The sequence below is a fragment of the Mustela putorius genome, unplaced genomic scaffold (assembly GCF_011764305.1).
Source record: "Mustela putorius furo isolate JIRA1106 unplaced genomic scaffold, ASM1176430v1.1 tig00003845_pilon_pilon_pilon, whole genome shotgun sequence".
NCBI classification, from domain to species: domain Eukaryota; kingdom Metazoa; phylum Chordata; class Mammalia; order Carnivora; family Mustelidae; genus Mustela; species Mustela putorius.
Genome location: NW_025421998.1, coordinates 71511210 through 71531548, shown reverse-complemented (window position 1 = coordinate 71531548; position 20339 = coordinate 71511210). Strand labels below are relative to the sequence as shown.

Below are 20339 nucleotides of genomic sequence, written 5' to 3'. Positions count from 1 at the left end.
TAAATGAGACTATACATAGCTCTTTAAAAGGGGCTCTCAGTTCCCTTCAACACTCTGGGTCCCTTCGACATCAGCCCTATTGGTTTAGTAAGCCAGACATTTTGGGGGCTCATCTCTCCTGTGTGATCCCAAGGCTTGGTGTGGCTGAGCCCCAACTTTTCAGTCCTCTGGGGGAAGCACCAGACTGGTGAGATCCATCTCTACTGGATGTCACTATACCAGGGGATGTGGGGGTAAGACGGTATATGTACCTCTCCTATCTTGATGTGGTATTTTTATCCCTCATTGTGAAGAAGTAACTCATCTAGTTTTCAGATCCTTCTCAGAGGTAAATAATCCACAAGTAGCTACAGATTTGGAGTGTCCCCGGGAGGAGGGGAGTTCAGGATCTTCCCATGACATCATCTTATGGAAGTCCTCCTAAATTAAGACCTATGTTTCTGAAATAGTGCTGTACAAAATGCATTACTAACTTACCTCAATATTCTTTGTTAGTACACTGTTGAGATATGATATAATTTATCTAACTAGTTTCCTTTGCCATGGTTAGTTAGGTTGATTCCTTATCTGTGATACAAGGAAACATAAGAATCCATATATCTAATCACCTAATTTGTAACAAGACAACAAGAAGTTGAGCCAGAGCAGCAGCTATCTTCAGATGGGGTGTGGGGGGGAGAATGGTAGTTTAAATCTCTTTTCCATTCCCTTCAAAATCCCACCAAGAGTGAAGTCTCATCTGTGTGAGTATATGTGTAGGAGGGAATCGGGGGTGGGGGGTGGTGTGAGGAAGGGGTGTAGGGATAGATGCTGAAAAAATTGGAATAAGCTTTCCTGTAAGAAAACTTCTCAAAAATTTCTAGGAACGTTGCTGTGCCATTTAATAGTGTAAATGGCTATTATGTAATCCTTTTATATTCTTAAATTATTTTCTGAAAACAAAACACAGAAACCACTTTTCTATTCCTTTAATAACCTTTTTGAACTGTTGAGAGGTAAACCCCATCCCTGTTTGCCTCATGAGCTCCTCAGTCTACCTCACTAAGCTGATCCTATATTATGCAAATAGAGATCCCTGTGAAGTGTAAGACTGGTAAGGGTACAGCTCTTCAAATAATGATTAAGATGAATATATTAGAATATTTGCAGGTAAAAAAGTATTAAACAAAAAGGAAAGTTACTATCTCACTTGAATAAGAGGTAAGGAGAGCTCTAGATATAGTAAGCTAATTAAATACCAAATTTATTTATTAATGAAGTTATTTAATATTGTTTAATATTCATTATTTTAATAATTGACTATCAACAAACAATTTCTGACAAGGGAATGGAATTACCATAATTCATCAAAACTAGTTAGTATCTACCTGTTGGACCTGGGAATAGGGTCAGTTTCTCATGAAGTATATGCTATGTGGAAAAATGAAGTTTATCTCAATAACATCAGGGCTCTACTGGCAGAGAAGAAAAGAAGTTGGAGCAAGAACCAACAGTGTCTGCTTCAAGCAGATTGACCATACTTTGTCACCCGAAGACAATTCCAACGGATACTTGTTATCTAGGATAAATAATAATAGCATCCTTCTTATCCTCAAAAGTGTCCTGGATGATGTATAAAATGGTCATTGGCTAGAAGGTGCATATTTATCAAGATTTTGGCCTTAGGTTTTAATTAAGTTAATTAAATACCTTTGTTATAATCATATATGAACATTATATATATATATGAACTATATATATATATGAATTATATAATGTTATATATATAACATTATATATATATGAACTACAGTGAAAACAAAAACAAGGTTTCAGATTGCATGTCAGCCACATAAAATTTTAAAGTAATTATGAAGCAATCCCTTGCAACTAAAAGAAGAAAGGTGATTTATTTTAAAATATATCTAATAATTCAGAAATTAACTCATTTAGACTATGCTAGCTTCCAAACAATGAATATACCAAGTGATAAATGGGCCAATAAACCTCTTTATGTTTAAATACATAGTACACTTTGGGCCACAAGTAGAACTACAAGAGAAGAAGGACTGTTTAACAGTCCTGGAAATAGAGCATTGGAGTTTTGGACCTAGTGTGCCTTAGTTCACATCTTAGCTGTGCCACACAAGAACTGTAAAACACTGAGCAAATTATTTAATCTTTCTGGGCCCCCTCATTCATCTATAAATTGGGGAGAATATTGGTCTCTACCTCATTAGTAGTTAATTCATAGGTTGTATTAAATAAGTTAATGCTAGTGAATGCTTAGAAGAGTACTTGGAACTAAATAATAAATGGCAGGCGGTAACAGTAGCAGTAGTAGTAGTAGTAGTAGTAGTAGTATAATAAATGGCAGGCGGTAACAGTAGCAGTAGTAGTAGTAGTAGTAGTAGTAACAATGTCATCATGATCAACAACAACATCATCACCATCACATAGAGCCCAGGGAGCTGTCTGAGGGGAATAGACATTAACCCCAAAAGCACACACATTTTCCCAAAACTAAGTAATGCACAGAGACAATAAAGTATTCTGAAAAGCAGAATTAAGTGTGAAGGCAAAGCAGGAATAAAGGGTAACCAGCGAGGAGGTAGAAAGAAATCAAGGGTGAGATCAGGAATGGACTTATCAGATGGACCTCTTCCACTGAAGTTCCTCTTATCTGTAGTCAGGCATATTGCCAAATGTCTAGCATATATTGTTAAAGGGACTAAGGCTTCTCAGCGTCTCAGAATAATGCTCTTCTCATTTCAAGATAGCATTTCTTAACACACAAGTTCCTGAAGGCAGGTTCACATTGAAAACCAAAATCTCAAAGGAGATCAATGGTTGGAGACCAGAGTCAACTGGATGTAGTTCTGGACAGAGGAATGGACTTCAACATTTCTGAATAGCCAGAGAGAAATATGTAAAGAATATAACAAGGAAGATAAATATAAAACAAACGGTACTTGAACACTACGAATATAACATTACTTAATACTGAATAACTAACTATACTTCCAGACACACTACAAAAAAAAAAAACTGAAATGTGAGTAAAACTTCTCTTCCAGTTCACTCACAAGAAAACATGAAGCATGTTTATTGCTGCCCAGCCTTGCAAGCTGTCGGAGATACTCCAAACCCTGAGACTGACTGAATTCTCTGGAGGAAAAAGGGTCAAATTTATGGTTAAGAACTAGAGATTCCTTAAATGAAACAAGATGGGATTGGGGAGAGTCAAACCATAAAAGACTCTTAATCTCACAAAAGGAACTGAGGATTCTGGTAGGGGGGTGTATGGAGAGGGTAGAGGGTTATGGACATTGGGGAGGGTGTGTGCTATGGTGAGTGAAGTGTGTAAACCTGGTGATTCACAGACCTGTACCCCTGGGGCTAATAATACATTATATGTTAATTGTGATTCTTGATAGATAACGCTATGTATAATGGTAAAAAAGACTGTCAAATATTTAAGATGGCTCATTGTTTAGATGAGAATAAAATGCATGTGTTGTATCTAATTGATGACAGAGTTAGTTGAAATTGTTATAACATAAATAGTTCATAGCTGTGAGAACTGATGGTCTATTGGGTACCTGGAGACAAGAAAAATGTATTTAATGGATATAACTAAAAAGTAAGCATGAACCATTATCAAAGAATTAAATGAATAAAATGTATCAGCAAATTTTTAAAATGAACTATCATTCAAGAGGGGTATAAACTAAAACTATTTTGCATTTGGAAAAAACACAAGAGAAATTACAGAAGAAAGTATTTATGTGAAATAAGTATTTATGTGAAAGTATTATGTGACAGATTCTTTATAAGGCTGAAGAGAAGCGCTATATTTAATTCAGAAACTTTTCCAACAAAACCTTTTTATTGATCTTTCTTCTGTAAATATTTACTTTTAATCTGATCTAGGCAATCAAATAAGAGATCTTCATTTGTCTGCATCAGACTTTTCACATATCTTTAGGGAAGTGCTCAGATCCTTGTAATTTACAAATTAAATATGTCAATATATATTATATGCTATCATATATTATTGTCACTATAATTTCACAGAATTCAAGATGCTAAGGTCACTTGAACTTCTTTTTTCCTCCCAAATTATTTCAGATGATAATATACACAAAAGACATATTTTTAAATTCTTTATATAAACCTAATAGTTATGTAAAAGAAAAAAAAAAAAACTTCAAAAGACTGTTTCCAAAAAAAGATTGCTCTCATGTGAATACACACGCTTAATTAATAAATAAAATACTCAGGATTACTAGCATATTTTAGTAGGCTAAGGTTTACTGTTATTTTCCAATCTTAAGATTCTAGACTGCACTTTGGCAAATCCATTCATTTGTGTTGTTTATTAAATTCTCTGAGGCTACTGATCCATGTGCTTAAGCAGAAAAAGGCAAAGAAAAAATCATCACAATACTGTAGTCTCAAAAGTTTTTATTCACATTACTTTCTTACAGAGGACCCATTGCTTAAGACCAAAAATAATATGGCAATTGAGAATTATGGTTGACATTTAATTGTAGGGACAAAAATGAATATTTAGGTCCAATATAACAAGAATATTTATCCCTTGATATACTGAACATAAAAAGTATTCACATCTGTTTCACCGCTTTGCCTTCATGGGCTTAAACCTGCCAAATTATTCCATTTGATTTCAGAGAATTCTCATATGGCAATCTATTTTATTTACTTTATCTTCAATAAAATGGTTCAGTGAGCATTAGCAACTCTGAGACACAAGTTTCAATCAATCTTGAGGCAAAGGCGTCAATCTATATTAGACCTACTGTGCTGTGAGTCGCAGCTAGAAAGTTGGATAAGGCAGAGCAACAGCGAACATGAGAGCCAGACCTAATAAAGCCATGGTGAAGAGAGAGAAAGGTCTCCCCAGGCTTTCCCATGCATCACTTATACAATGCCGGGTGCTGGGTTCAACACATGAAGAGCTCCTTAATAAGGCTGACAGCTCAAAGAAGGCTTCAGCCTCCAACTTTATTTTACATGACACCTACAGTAATAGTCTCTGTTCTCCAGCAAACAATAGTGAAAACTGGAATTGCCAATAGTTAAAAATGAGGGTTTTTTTATTCACCCCACAGATATAATACAGGGGGGAAAAAAAACTAAAAAAAAAAAAAAAAATCAAGCTGCAACACATTTCTTCTACAACATTTTCACACAATTACTAACGTAACAGTAGTTTCAGCGGACCTTTCCTTACAAATTTGTATGACATTTTTAAATATAGCTGCTCGATCAGATTTTAACCACAAAACAATCAGTAGGTTTGAGCAACAACTCATTTTGGAAAATGATATCATTAAAGACTAATTCCAAGAAATGTGGGGCAGGACCAATAGATGCCGTGAAAATGTCTCCCAAAGCACAAACTTTGTAATAAGTGATGCTGGTTCATATCTGATATGGGCTATAAAAAGCAGATTATTGTAATGGTATTCTTCCCAGCAAATAAGACCATTAAAAATGTACTTAATGTTCAGTTGAATTGAAAAGCAAGCCAGTTAAAATCCATATTTTGCTGTTGTGTATAATGGTATCAGAAACTTTACCGGCGGATTACTCCAAACCACAAACTTAAAATTATAAATATAAACTCTCTTTTTTTGATAGAAATAAGTTTCCACCTTTTTAAAATATAATGCTGTTTTTCTGCCCAGGTTCTATGATCACAGTAAAATCAGTAAGAGTGAAATTTGGAATGACAGTTTAATACAAATTTATTTTAAAATGTTCTAATATTTGCAGATATATGCTTCTCAACCCATTTTTCTGGAGATCAGATGTATTATATTTCTAGAGGATTCAACACTTCAAAGCAAAACACCCCAAATATGTGTTCATATATATAGATGCTTCCATATAATTCTTCCCTTTACAATACTATAAGAACATTGAAGACGAATAATAGAAAACTAGTGTGATAGGTTAGTAGAATAGATTCTGCAAGCTCAGATTCTTTAAGAGTATTTTAACTAATCCAAACAGCTGTTCTACAAAAGAGCCAGTACCAGACCAGCATCCAGACCTACCGAATGCCAAGAAAGCACAGTTCCTCAATATTGATGTGATCAACAGGCAAGAGATTAAAAGGGACCTCTGCATATTAGAAAAATCAGTATTTTGGGTGAAATCTAAACATTTCATATTTTCTTCTTACCTGGCTCACTATCTTACAAATATATATGTTTATCAAATTACATTTACTCTGAAGACCATATATTCAGTACAATATTAATCCTTATATTTCCCACAAAGCTAAGGACACTGATGAAATTTGTAGAAAGGTATGATATCATGCAGGAAAAGTCCTGGGCTGGGTGAAAAGGAAGAAAGGAACAGGACAATTACAGTGGAAGAGGTAGAGATGTAAACATGCTTTAAAGAGATAGATAAAGGGAAAAACTATAGAATGTGAACTGACAAAAAAAAGTGGGCAAGTGTAAGGCCAGCGATTCAAGGCATCTATATCAGAACAATGGAGAGAAAAAGTTAGTATTTGGGTTTTGGCAGATTCTGGAAAGTATAAAATACCAGGGTAGGTTGCATTTTAGCCTTGGGTTAGCCAGCATGAAAAAAATTTTTTTAATGTTTGCTATGCCCTTTGTATGAATATATACATGTAATTCCCAGGCCTATTCTGTGAAGGAGTACTATTATCTCTATATTCTAGATTCAGAAATTAACGGTTAGAGAGTTTAAATGGTTTGTCCAAGGTTTCACATACAATAAGTTTGTCCTGCACCCATGATTCAAATCTAGGCAATGTGACTTCCAAGCCTCCATTCTCAAATATAGCCTATATATGTACAATTTTGTTCACTCTATTTTTTGCTAAGGAATGTCAGCATGCCATGAGTAGGAATTACTGACCCAGACCCTCGTCAGCCAAATCAGCTTCCTTTTTGGTCCATTTACTACTTTTCAGTAACTTAAAAATTTGAGCAAATAAATTGTGATGCATGATGCTTAATCTTCAGCAAGTATTTATGAAGCTTATAGCAATTTCTCTAAGTCTGAGAATAAAGTTTATTTCTAATACACTGAAGTAACTAAAACTTACATCTTAATTGCATTTAATAGTCTTATGATGGAAACTCTGAAAATAATTGTGACGATGATGATGTAAGACACACACATATACACCCGCACTCAGCCAACTACCTACTGACCCATACACACAATGGGCCTCACTTGTAAGTTATATGATACAACATTTTAGTTACCATTTTAGAAGTAGAGGCTAGAGTAAGTTATTTAACCTCTCTGGGAGATAATGGGGATAATGCTAAACAAATTGCTTAAAAGAGGAAGATTCAACCAAGTATTCTCTTTAGGGATTTGGGGCGAGGGGAGGGAACACAACAGTAGAAACTGAAGGAAAAAAAAACAAGTATTTCTTGAAAATAGCTATGTATTATGTGCTAATTTTTTTTTTTACTATAATCCAACAAACTGTTATTTCTGTCCCACTTTTACAGTTTGAAAACTGATATGCAACAATTTAAGCAAAGTAACCAAAGTTGATTAAAAATGCTAGCATATGGCCAGAGGGATGCAAAGCCCTATCTACCTGATTTCCCAATCCTTGCCTCTCCATCATTCCACTCTTCTCTTGTCATAATACCTCCAGCTCTAGGGTCCATAATTTTATATATTCCCAAAGAAAAAAAAAAAAAACCAACACTTTTTCAGAATGTATTTTTTCATTAAGATGAACCATTGCCATTTTGCATATGCATTATTTCCACCAATGTGGCTGGTCTTCATTTAAAAATATAAAAACTACTAAAAGTATATGCCTAGAAAAAGTCTAATTAGCAAGTTCCAGAAGTAGTTTTAAGAACTAACTTAAAACACAATTATGTTTCCCTTCTGGGAAAAAGACTCTATTTTCCAAAAATTATTTCTTTCATGGTTCCATGATGTTCATTGTCAGGTAACTCCCACTTATATGTCTTAAATCTGCCTACTATTATTAAAACAAATGTCCTATTACTCAAAAAATGAGGATTTAAATATTAAAAGATCTTACAAAGATGGAATATATCAACAAAGCCATTGTCTATAGTAAGCATACATTACTTAACCCAGAAAAAAAAGAAAGATTGGGCCTTAGTAGATATTCTATAATTACCTAATTGTTTATTATTTATTATTAACTATAAAACCACAACAAGCTATATTAATTTTCCCAAATCATTTAAATTCTTTGTGTTTTAGTATTTCCACTTAATAAACAAAGGATAATAAGGTCATCCTTATGTCATAAGCAGTGCAAGAGTAAAATTAATGAGTTTAGTGAAAAAGTAAAATGAATAAAAAGTTGCGAAAGTGCTTTAAAAATCTTAAATCCTAAATAAATGCATAATCATTTTCTTTCTATATCTGGCAAAATAATAAAGTTGGTACAAAACAAGAAGTCCATGAGCAAAATAGTAGGGAAAATGCCTAAGAAATATTTGGCTATATAATTCAAGCACACTGAAAAAATAACTCTTAGGTAAGATAAGGAACCGCTTTCTGGAGAAAGTTTTAGAAATGGGTAGAGCAATACAGGCAGAACAATGAGGATTCTGAGACCTGTCCCACATTTTCTGTGAAACCCTTTGATAAAGAATTCTGGGATGGGGTAGGAAAGAAATAAAAAGTAATTCAGAATTCAGAATAACCATGTTTCCCTTCTCTTTGAGGTTAAGTCTAGGATGAGAAATGACATGATATAAACTTCTCACTTAAAATTTCTTTTAGTTTTCTTTTTATAATTAGATTTTTACAGATTTGGCCAGTTATCACATACTGCTTAATTGAAACCATAGTTTAGTGGTGACACTGAAAAAATTACTTTATGGAAACATTATATATTGTATAAGAGTGGGAAATAAATCTACATCTCTTAGAAATACATCTCATGTCAAGTCTGTGACCTTTGCTTTATACCAAACAACGGATTTAACATTCTCTAAATTGACACCACAAACATCAAGGAGAACTCCCATTAGATTTAAAGAAGTACACATTAAAAACAAAGAAACAAATAAAAACAAATGCTTTCTAAACAGCTGACATGCTGGATCTCAAAAAGGTTTTAAGAAAAAAAATCAAAGTTTCCAAAAAAAAATCATTACCAGTACATTATTCTATTTATTTTTTGGCATTTCTAGACTCCCCAAAAAACCTCAATAGCAACTCAATCTTAATAAAGTAATACTGAAAACATCAGTATATTAAAAAAAAAAAAACCCACATAATGATAACCAAAAATAATCCAAGAGCTTTTCTTGACTAATCATTTCCTTTCAATATTTCAAAACCAAATTCATCTTCTGCATAAACTCGTAATAACTAAAAAAAAAAAAAAAAAAAAAAAAAAAGAAACCAAGGTTCATAGGAAGGGAAAGCACAGCAACGAGTGAAATGGCAACAGCAAGAGAAGAGACAGTGGTTAATATTTCCATAGTCAACTTGACAAGTCTCTGTGGTTCACTGATAACTTTTTTTAACATTTAGGCAAAGACACCTAACCAAAAAATTAAAGAATAAAATAAACACTAGAAAAACAGACAAAAGCCCAATGAACCAAAAAGAATTATTATGAGAAGGCCACTTACGAATTTCTCCCAAATCTTCCACAAGACTTTTGAATCAACCTTGATACGGAGTCCTAGGTAAACTCAATCCCAGCATCACATCAGAAAAGCCCTGTTAACAGAAAAAAAATAACTGTCACTGCTTTAAAAATTAATTTTAAATTTATGTCACAATTAGTTCAATGACTTCATAGAACATAAAACATACTCAATCTCAAATAAAGATAATTGTTAATGTATTCATTGCTTTGAAACTCTTCAAATGTGTATGAAAATGCTTTTCTACATTTTAATTTTGAAAAGTTCAAATCCATTGTTTGGACCAAAGCAAGGACCTCAGAGACAGCATGAGATGCATTTCTAACAGATGCAGATTTTATTTCTACTCTTCCATTGATTTGGCAGGTTTAAACTTTCGGTGATTAAATTTTATAATTTATAGAATGCAATTATTTATGTCTCAAGATTCCCAACTGAAAACATGACTGATTTCAATTGCCTCTTCAACACAGACTTAATGAGTTTTGTAGGCCTTTCCACAATTAACAAATTGGTAGTAAGCATTTTCTCCTTATAATTGCAGTGGAAGGGTTATTACCTTAATAGTTATTTGAATGAGTATTTCCTAGACCCATTTCCTACTTAACGACTCTCTTTTCTAGTCTCCTTCTTTAACCTGAAAGATTTAGCTCATACCTTTCTTAGGCTAAAATAAGTGTTCTTAAGGACCAACAAAATTACGGAATTTAAGATTGACACACCAACTTCATGGATTGGTATGGAGCACATGGAAAGCTGCATGGAGATTAAATCAGTCTAGCAGGAAGAAGTCCTGTATTCTATTAGCAATGTCTTCAACAGGCATTGAAAAGGATGGATGACATCGTATGCCATTTAGACATTTCACTAATTATTTAAATTGTTCCCAAACACTTCTGGCTAAAAATCCTTTCTTCCAATGAAATCTTAGTGATGGGTCAACTAATTACACAGATAAAAACAAAGTATTCTAATTGAATCAGAACTCCCAACACTCAATACCACTCCTGTTCTTTACCCAGGTACTTTGGGGGTATTCTACAAAGTCTTAATTATTCTGCAAAGTATAGCCTGAAACCATTGTTTTAGTTATCAAGGTAACTCAAAGTCACAAAGATTAAGGTAATTCAAATGCCTGTTCTTCACATTCTAGCAGTCTTTCTGTATTGCTTCTGTTGTTCATTTTTCTCTTAATGATAAAATTTTGCACATGAGCAGGCTCCCCTCTTGATTTTCCTTGTGTTAATCTTTCTTTCATAATAATTTTTTGCCTGATACATGCCACAAAAAAAAACCAGATTTCTTATTAATAGGCAGCAATCTAAATTATTTCCTAATTCTATATTGGCTTATTTCTCCTTCCCACTTTCACAGATATCAAATTTTCTTAAGTCAATCTATAAATTCTAGATTTTTAAAGAAAATCCACAAACACATTTTAAAAGTATATGCTATAGGGGCACCTGGGTGGCTCAGTGGGTTAAAGCCTCTGCCTTTGGCTCAGGTCATGGTCCTGGGGTCCTGGGATCAAGCCCCACAATGGACTCTCTGCTCAGTGGGGAGCCTGCTTCCCTTCCTCTCTCTCTACCTGCCACTCTGCCTACTTGTGATCTCTGTCTGTCAAATAAATAAATAAAATCTTTAAAAAAAAATAGTATATGCCAGAGCTCAAAGTAAATTTCAAAAATAAAGGACAGAGAGAAGGAATCCATTCTACCAATTATCAGGTTTATTGCCAAAGCCAGGTGCAGACAAGGAAATGGAGTCTGGAAACAAACCCATATATCAATGGGAGTTTTATATATAGGAAGGTAATACCACAAAGTTAAAGAAAAGGTTGATGCTGAGTTGTGTAGACAAAGGAAAACCAGCTCAGAATATAGCAAAAAATAAACTTGGCTCCTTATTTTATACCATATACAAATTTGGATTCCCATGAAATTAAAGAGTTTTAAACATTAAAGCTATCCTTTCAAAGCTAATAGAAAAACTTAGGTGACTATTTTTGACACCAAAAATTAAAAAACAATTCTGAAATAAGACTTAGAATAGCACAATTTAAGAAATTAAAAAAAGAAAGAAAGAAAGACCTAGAATAGTACGGCATAAACCTGATAGATTTGGCCAAACCAAATGAGAATTTTTCAATAAATGATACCCTAGCTGAATTTTATAAATAAATAGAGAAGATCTAAAACCAACAAGGAATTAATATTAAAATATATACTCAGAGGAAACTAATAAAAAAATGAGCAAAACCCCTGAACAGGCAGTTTCTCAGAGGGGGGAGCCAGAACAGCTATCAAGTATAGTTTAAAATGTTCAATATCATTAGTTATGAAGAAGACACAAGTTAAAAAAACAAACAATGAGATATCACATCATGCTATCAGAAGAGCACACATCTGAATGCCTGATTCTACACTGTATTGGCAAGAATACGAAAAATGAGCACTCTCTTGCTTACTGGTAATGGAAGCATAAATAATACAGTTATTCTTAAAAGTAACTTGGGAGACCTAAAATACTTACCTGTTCTGTATGGACCCAAAACCTCCTATGCAGATACCAACTATAGAATATGTTAGCTTAGATTTTATTCATTTTTTATTTGCACATTTTTCTCTCCCACTAACTTCTCCATTTTCATTATTCATTTGAAATGAATTCATTATTCATTATATCAATTTAAAAGTTGATAAATCAAGAAATAGCAATAAATGTATCATTTGCAATTATGGATATATAAAATAAATTGTGGATATGAATACCAGAAACTTGTTACTTCTGTATAGCTGGACTGGGTAACAGGAAGATATAAGGGAAAAGGATGCTATTTTTCATTATAATAAGCTTTCTGCTTCATTTTATTTTTTAGCTGTGTGCATGTATTTCTTTGATAAAAGTCAGAATTAAATACAAAAGCTAAAGAAGCTAATTTAAAAAGTAAACAAAGAAGTTATCACCACAATAATACACAGCTGCATTTTTCTTAAAATAAAACTTCATTTTATTTAAATAAGCATTATTAATTTATCATTATTAAATATTATTTGTTATTTAAGTAGTATTTTAGTAACTTAAAGCTCAAGAAAGAAAACATAAAATATGTCATAGATTACAGATCACAGATCTCACTTAATTTAAAAAACAGCAACAATGACTTAAGCCAGTAAAGGACAAGGCAAAACCCAAGCTAAAGAGGCTAATCAGAATTCTCTTGCATACACACATTCACATACGTTGATTGGCTGACCAGGCTCTAAGATAAAGCCACAACCCTGCTCTCATATAGAGTATGTAGTATAATGAGGACTATGTAATGAATATGTAATGTAGTTATTACAGTGTATTGAGCAACATGGTGTGTGTGTGTGTGTGTATATATATATATATACAGGCAGCACTTAATTTAAGTCAAAGAAGACTTTCTGGATAAAAGGATCCCTATGTGGTTCACATTTACACATTTCTTCTAGCCTTTTAAAGCACATTATGAATTTATCTGTTTGTTGTAGTAGGAGAGGAGATCATCACTCCAATATTCACAAAGGGTTTGAACGTTTTTCTTTAAGAACTGTATTCGGTGAAGAGAACAATTACCAGGTGGTTTAGTTTTGTTGTATTTATTTTTTCTAAGAACTCGCTGATACTCAAGAAAGAGATTTAGTGTTCTAATGTGTCACTTGGAACTCTTTGTTAATATTTTCTACCCTTCTGTCTTTTAATTAACAAAAGAGAAGATAGGTCCTAAAAGAAATGCTATCATTTAATTGTTTTTTAACCAAAAAAGGAAAAAATTACATTGTACAAAGCTTAAGTGTAAAATAAGTATCTTTTGAATGCTATAGCAACATGACATGATACAAAATCGTTAGTCTAGTGAATCCCACACTTTGGAAGAACATACTAAAAATATATGAAGTAAATAAAATACATTTGTTATGTAGGTCATAATGTATAAACTGATGCTCAAAAGTAAAAACCGCGCTAACATTTTCAGTACTGTTTTCATACTCTACAGCACAGGTCTTCTTGGAGAATGGAGAGAACTAAGAACTACTTTATTATCTAGAAACAAGCTGGTTAACTCTGGCCAGATAAGAGTAAGCAAATAATTGTTCACCAACACATCAGTGAGAATAATTCAACAACAAAACTTCAGCAAAACAATTGCCTAAATTTAATTCCAGATGCTGGATAATGGAGATGTATGCTAGCAGGATACAAGAAACAACCACGGGCTTCTGGGGAACAAGGGAAGTTATTTTTCAGAAGGCAAACAGTCCACATCCCAATCAAACCAGTAAGGAGATAAATTCATAGAAACTGAACTGAGATAAAAGTTCACCTTGAGAATAATCAAAGCCACAGTGAAAGTTAAGTTTGCTGACATTCTACATACAGGTCAAAACCTATTTATTCAGGGACAGGACAAATGCCTTTTACATTTATACATTTGCCTCTAGTTTTGAATTGAAAATATCTGTTTCATAGACCAGTTCAGTCAGAGAATGTAAAACTCAAAATTAAACCAATAACATAATATAGATAAGGTAGAAGGTGAACAGGCAGTCACTGAAGGAAAAGATAAAGCCAGGACCCTTACTTTTAGGATTCTGCTTTTTTGGATTTCATGCAGAGCAAAAGCTAGGTGGAACTGTGTAAAAACATGCATTACTGTACTTAGGCAAATATGTAAAAATGCTTAAAAATTAAATTTTCTTGATATCGTTTTTTATTGTGGTCAGAACACTTAACATGAGACCAAGCCTCAATGAAGATCTAAGTGCACAATACACTATTGTTAACTATAAGCATAAAGTCATAGAACAGATCTCTAGAACTTACCTTGCATAACTGAAACTTTGTATCTGTTGAACAGCAATGGCTGAAATTTAAAATTGTGCAAAAGACTTTTTCCCTCTTCAATCACTGCAGATTCTATACACTATTAAGCACCAGGTTTACTATTGACTGGAGACACTGAGATAAAAGACACTCTCCCTGCTGACTGCTTAAGGACAGAGTAAGCATGCAGTAAACATGCCTTTGAAAGAATGTATTTCTTGAAGCCAGAGAGAGATTATAAGTTAAAAACATGATACTGTGTAAGTGAAAGTAAGCACAGGGTGATACCAACTATAATAGCAATTTTCCATGTGAAAATAATTATTTATGAGGCAGGTGGAAAAAAGAGACACATCTGCCTGAATCAAATCTAAATGCCCATCTGAATTTCTCATGCAGTAATAAAGAGAAAAATTCTTATATTCTAAAAGCTCAAGCAGTTTGGAATACATTTTAATTTCCTCTACTTTCTATGAAAATAGTTTCAATGACATTAAAGTTTTTAAAAAGGCTCATCAAGTAGACATATCTCACTTTTCATGGGATATGTAACTTAAATAAAAAACTTCCAAGATTATTAGAACTGTTTTATTAAAATAGTTGTCACAATGTAGATCAGAACTATGGAAGGCATATAAATCTTAAACATGTAAATACATGATGCCATAAGAGTCAAAATGAATAATAACTTTCCAAAATAACATAAATATTACTTGGTATTTCCAATACATCGTAGAAGAGAGGAAAACCACACAGTACTTTTGACACCGTTACTAGTAGAGTAAAATATCAAAAATTGGAGAGGGGAGAGAAGCCCTTCAGGCAACAAAATTAAAGTATGAATTCTTAACCAAGTTCAAAAAATTTTAAAACCATGGGTAATAGGTTGAAAACAAGCTCCTAGGTTCAAACACAGGCTGGAGTTGACTTTAATTCGTTCTGCAGAAGCATATGTTCAGTGGGAGCTCAAAAAATGCACCACTCATAAAAGAGAATTCCTTCAAAAACCATGTTGGTTTTGTTGTTTTCGACTGAGAGTATAAGACTAAATTAGAAGAAAATGGCAAAGAAAAATTCAAGAACACTACTTCTAGAATTACTAGTACAGATTTAAACACAATCAGAGTATACTGAACACCAAACAGCTCTTTTTTTTTTACATCTATTGTAGTTCGATGACTAAGCCTTAAAAAAATGCATCAGACTTAAAAGTGCTTTCTTTCTTTTCTTTTCGTTTCTTACTCATCCCTTCCCATTTTGGTCTTTCCTTCCTTTCCTTTTCACTTGTATAAGAGAATAAGTAAGCTCATCCTCCTTCCCATGCTGACCAGTAGTTGTTTTTAAGAGACAGAACCACATTTAAACAGCAGATCACCATTTGTGATCCTCAGAACAAACCCCTGGTTTTATATTGTCTCATTTTCCTCTTATTGGTGACACAAAGGTCTCATTTTCAGCAAAAAACCAAGTGCTTAAGCATGTAAAGAGGTCATACAGAAGTAAGTAGTCAACATTAATGTGAAAGAATGCCTCTAGCTCCTTTCCTGACACTGGAGATGCTTTGTCCATCTCTTTTAAACCAGAAAAAATGGGATGCCAGTAACAGAAGGCAGGCAACCTAGAGAACCCAAACTCCAACATCAGGGCAAGTCTTTCAGCCTAAGTAAGAAAGATTTAGGATACTGGGAGCTGGAGGATTTCCCAGTCACTTACAGGATACACAGCTTCAACTATACAAGGGAGTCTGAAAGCCCTGGGTGACTTAAAATTTTTACGTTCTCTCTACCACTACTAACCACCAAATGATTCCTTCCCCTAAATCTCTTGGGCAAATTTACAGTCCCAACCTGATACCAGTTCTTTTGGCTTCTACCATAATAAAATGGGGAATATCCACTACATATTGATGTTTTGTGAGAAAAACAAGGGTAACACCAGCATATTGTCATCCAGGATATAGTATGTTTCGTAAATGTGAAATGAATATTAAAACTACTTACATTTATGAATCTCTGGCTCCTTTCCTATCCTTTTAATTCAATATTTCAATCTTCTCTAATTGACTATTCAGTTGAAGTTCCACCAACACTGCTCTACCTCCATCATCTAACCTAATCTACCCACATAACTCAAGACTGAAAAAAAAAAAAATTTCCCCCAGGAAATATAAACTCTTGAATAAAATGCAATGAGAACTGACTGAGCAATGATTTTAAAAAATCACTTCTACTAAAATGTATTAGGTCAGGTCTGAAGTCCATTTAACTTCAGCAAAGAAAAGAACATAGGTTCAAAAAAGCAGTGAGTAAGTATGCCCATTTCTTAGCACTGACTCTCCCTTCCAATTCTGCTTACTTTACAAATATATTTTATATATCACCTAGTTACAGAAGCTATTCTATACATCTATTACAATAAAACAACACAGCTATGTGATTTATGAAACAAAGTGTTTTGACAGACTGAATTTTCTTACATTATCTCATCTCTAATTCAATAAATGAACGGAATACAGATTATTCAAATTTTAGGCTAGAAGTATTAAAATAAAAACATTACCTTCTCTTTTTTCTTCTTTCATCAAGAGAAATAGTCATTCATTATTAGTTAGCTATCTCTTATGTTGTTTATTTATTGTTGACAATATTTTTTTAAGGTTTTATTTTTAAGTAATCTTTATATCCAACATGGAGCTTGAACTTACAACCCTGAGATCAAGAGTCACATGCTATACTGACTGAGCCAGTCAGGTGCCCCAAAATAATTCTTTTTTTTTTTTTAAGATTTTATTTATTTATTTGACACACAGAGAGAGAAATCATAAGTAGGCAGAGAGGCAGGCAGAGAGAGGGGAAAGTATGCTCTCTGCTAAGCAGAGAGCCTGATGCGGGACTCAATCCCAGGACTCTGAGATCATGACCAGAGCTGAAGGCAGAGGCTTAACCCACTGAGCCACCCAGGCACCCCACCCCAAAATATTCTTAATCATTATTTGATTCTAGGCATTGATTTTATTCTATATCCTGGGAGAATGCTCTCGTAAGTATAGGATGAGATTCATATAAAGACCTCAGTGCATTAAAATCACTAAGAAATAGTCTGTTTTTTTTTTTATTCCAATTAAAACATGTATTTTGCCAACTCCTCTTCTGTTTTTTTTTTAAATGAAAAAATTAGTGGATACTTTAGGAACATACAGTATGAAATAAAACAGATTATCAAGGTCAGCAGGTGGGAAAATTCACAATGGCATCATTAGTTTTAAAATTGAAATAGAGATTCTGATTATACAGTTATATTGTGATAAATTTTACAAAATACTATCTTTTCAAATATTCAAATAAAGACAACTTGAAAAATTAACAGCAACTTGATAGGTCTGCACCCTTTTATGTATATTTTTATTTAGATAAAAATCTGTAGGAAACTGGATTCCAAGTATAATAAGGGAGGTTTTCTAATGGTTTTTAGCCACAAAGCTATATACATAGTCTAAAATTCACTGAGGATTTACAGTCCTCAAGCACTGCTAGGATCTGCCCAAAAGCCAAACCAAACTGACAAGATGCTCACTAGGTACTCCCAAGACTTAAAGATTTATCACTGACAATTCAGTAGGAAATTCAAAACCCCATTCTTACACTGTTTCCGAATTCTCTTAAAGTACTTTTCATGACCTATCAAGTCAAATATTTTAGAAAGCCATTTTAGGGATACCAACTGGAAGACCCTCAGAAGCATTATCAAAGACAAGAAAAAATATTTGCCAATATACCCATTTAGCTAGTGAAAATGTTTTGCTTTGCAATGAGTTGGCCCTGCTAAATTCTTACTACCCAGTAAGAGTCCACCTTACAAATAACCTTCCTGATTAAGTTCATTATTCGTTTAGTGAGTTCGAATGTCTAAACACTTAGGTATCTAGCTTAGGAGCCTATACAAAAGGGGAGAAAACTAGTTAAAACTCTTTAGGCTTTCTTAATGTGGCTGTATCTACCACATCAGACAACAATTTTAGCAACTTCACTATTTATTTTCACTGACAAAATTTCCAAAAAATTTTTGTATTAATAAAGATTTACCAAGACATCTGGATACAATATTTTTTTTTCAATAAAAAAGTAGTTCTTCTCATTTGACCAATTTATCTAATAGCTCTCATATCATGTATTTAAAGAGATGTTATACATTGTTAGAGAACTGTTACAATTATTATCTGTTTGGGTCCATGTAACATCATAGAATGAGAAAATTAATTTATCATTGAGTAAATTATAGAAATATGAAGCATTCTAGGTAAGTTAGGAATTTCTGTATTATATAAAGAAAACTTAGAAGGATACGATTAAATTTAGTCTACTTTCTAAAGAAAGAAATAGCAATTTGAAATGTTACTGAATCTTTCCTTGTATACAGACTGATCAAAATTTTTTTTCTTTTTGCCTTTTTGGGGAGTTTTCCTGCATCTGTCTTTATCTTTTCTAAAGCACGAACACAGAGCAGTCATTATTCTCTATGAACTACTGGGAGAAAGTGGGTAAGCCATTTTCACAAAGACACAAGAAAGTCAAGAAAACTGCCTCCCAGGGTGTGGAGTGGCTCAGTGGGTTAAAGCCCCTGCCTTTGGCTCACATCATGATCTCAGGGTCCTGGGATTGAGCCTCACTGGGCTCTCTGCTCTCTGCCTGCTTCCCCCTCCCTCTGCCTGCCTCTCTGCCTACTTGTGATTTCTGTCAAATAAATAAATAAAATCTTAAAAAAAAATAAAAAGAAAGAAAGAAAAAGAAAACTGCCTGCCACAGAGTAAGTTCTCTAAATATCTATCTTAAAATGGATGGATAAAAGACCATTAATGTAAAACATAAGACTGTAGATATAAAATGAAGTGATCTCTGATGGATACCCTTAAATGTACCTCTAACACCAGCGTGGGGGAACATTAATTCTAAAGTGCATATTTCACGGATAGTGACAGACAAGAGAAGGACCAAGAGCTCTAAAAAAATACATTAAAGAGAATTGCATTAGCTCATTTAAAAGATTCATATTAGTAGCATCACAATTTAATGTTATTAAAGTAAACTTTGAAAGAAGCACAATAGGACATGTAATTTGTGTGTCAAATTTAGCTCAAGAATATTGTGTACCAATCAGTAAGGCAAAGGAGATCCTTATCACTTTTATTTTCTCACTCAGCATCTTTAATTTCCATTGCAAATGTAAAATGCTTTCTTTTTTAAAGTTACTTTCATCCAAATAATTATTTTTCTATCTTTTTATCCCTATTCAAAATATCAACAACATGACTAACCTCTAAAAAAATGTACATTTAACTGCAATTGTTCTCCTGCTATATCCCTAGGTATACTCTAAGATCTAAACCATACAGAACTTTTTGTCAGAAACTTGTACACAAAGTATGTACATTATTTATTTGCTTAGAAGATCTAGTTGCAAATGACATAACTTCACAAGATGAAACAAAGAAAACATCTTTATGGAACATTCAGCTAGCCCCAAAGAAATCAAACTTTTATGACCAGTGTTTAACATACAGATAGAGTTACATATCAATTATATTTCAAGGACAACAATAAATGCCATAAACACATTGAGTTAATGTTTTCTTAATAAAATGTTTAATTGATTATTGGTCTGAGCTGTCCAAAACAAAGGGAGAATTATTTTCTTTTCAATTGTTGATCATACTCCTTTAAAAGATAGTCAACAAAAGCAAAATTTTATTTCCTCGCCTTTTTCATGTCTCCTATAACTTAGGGCTACTAATCTATAGCAGTGGAAATCCAGAAATATATACTAGAAAAA

General features: G+C 33.3%; 1 protein-coding gene across 5 annotated transcripts in view; it reads right to left on the bottom strand.

Annotated features, from left to right (window-relative positions):
* The window catches only part of FOXP2 (forkhead box P2), a 546452-nt gene that overhangs the window by 376804 nt on the left and 149309 nt on the right, over positions 1–20339 (bottom strand). For all 5 annotated transcript variants that reach the window (XM_045062894.1, XM_045062893.1, XM_045062896.1 and 2 more), the window contains one exon: positions 9645–9735. The gene's annotated coding sequence lies outside the window, so the exon portion shown is untranslated. The remainder of the gene's footprint in view (positions 1–9644; positions 9736–20339) is intronic.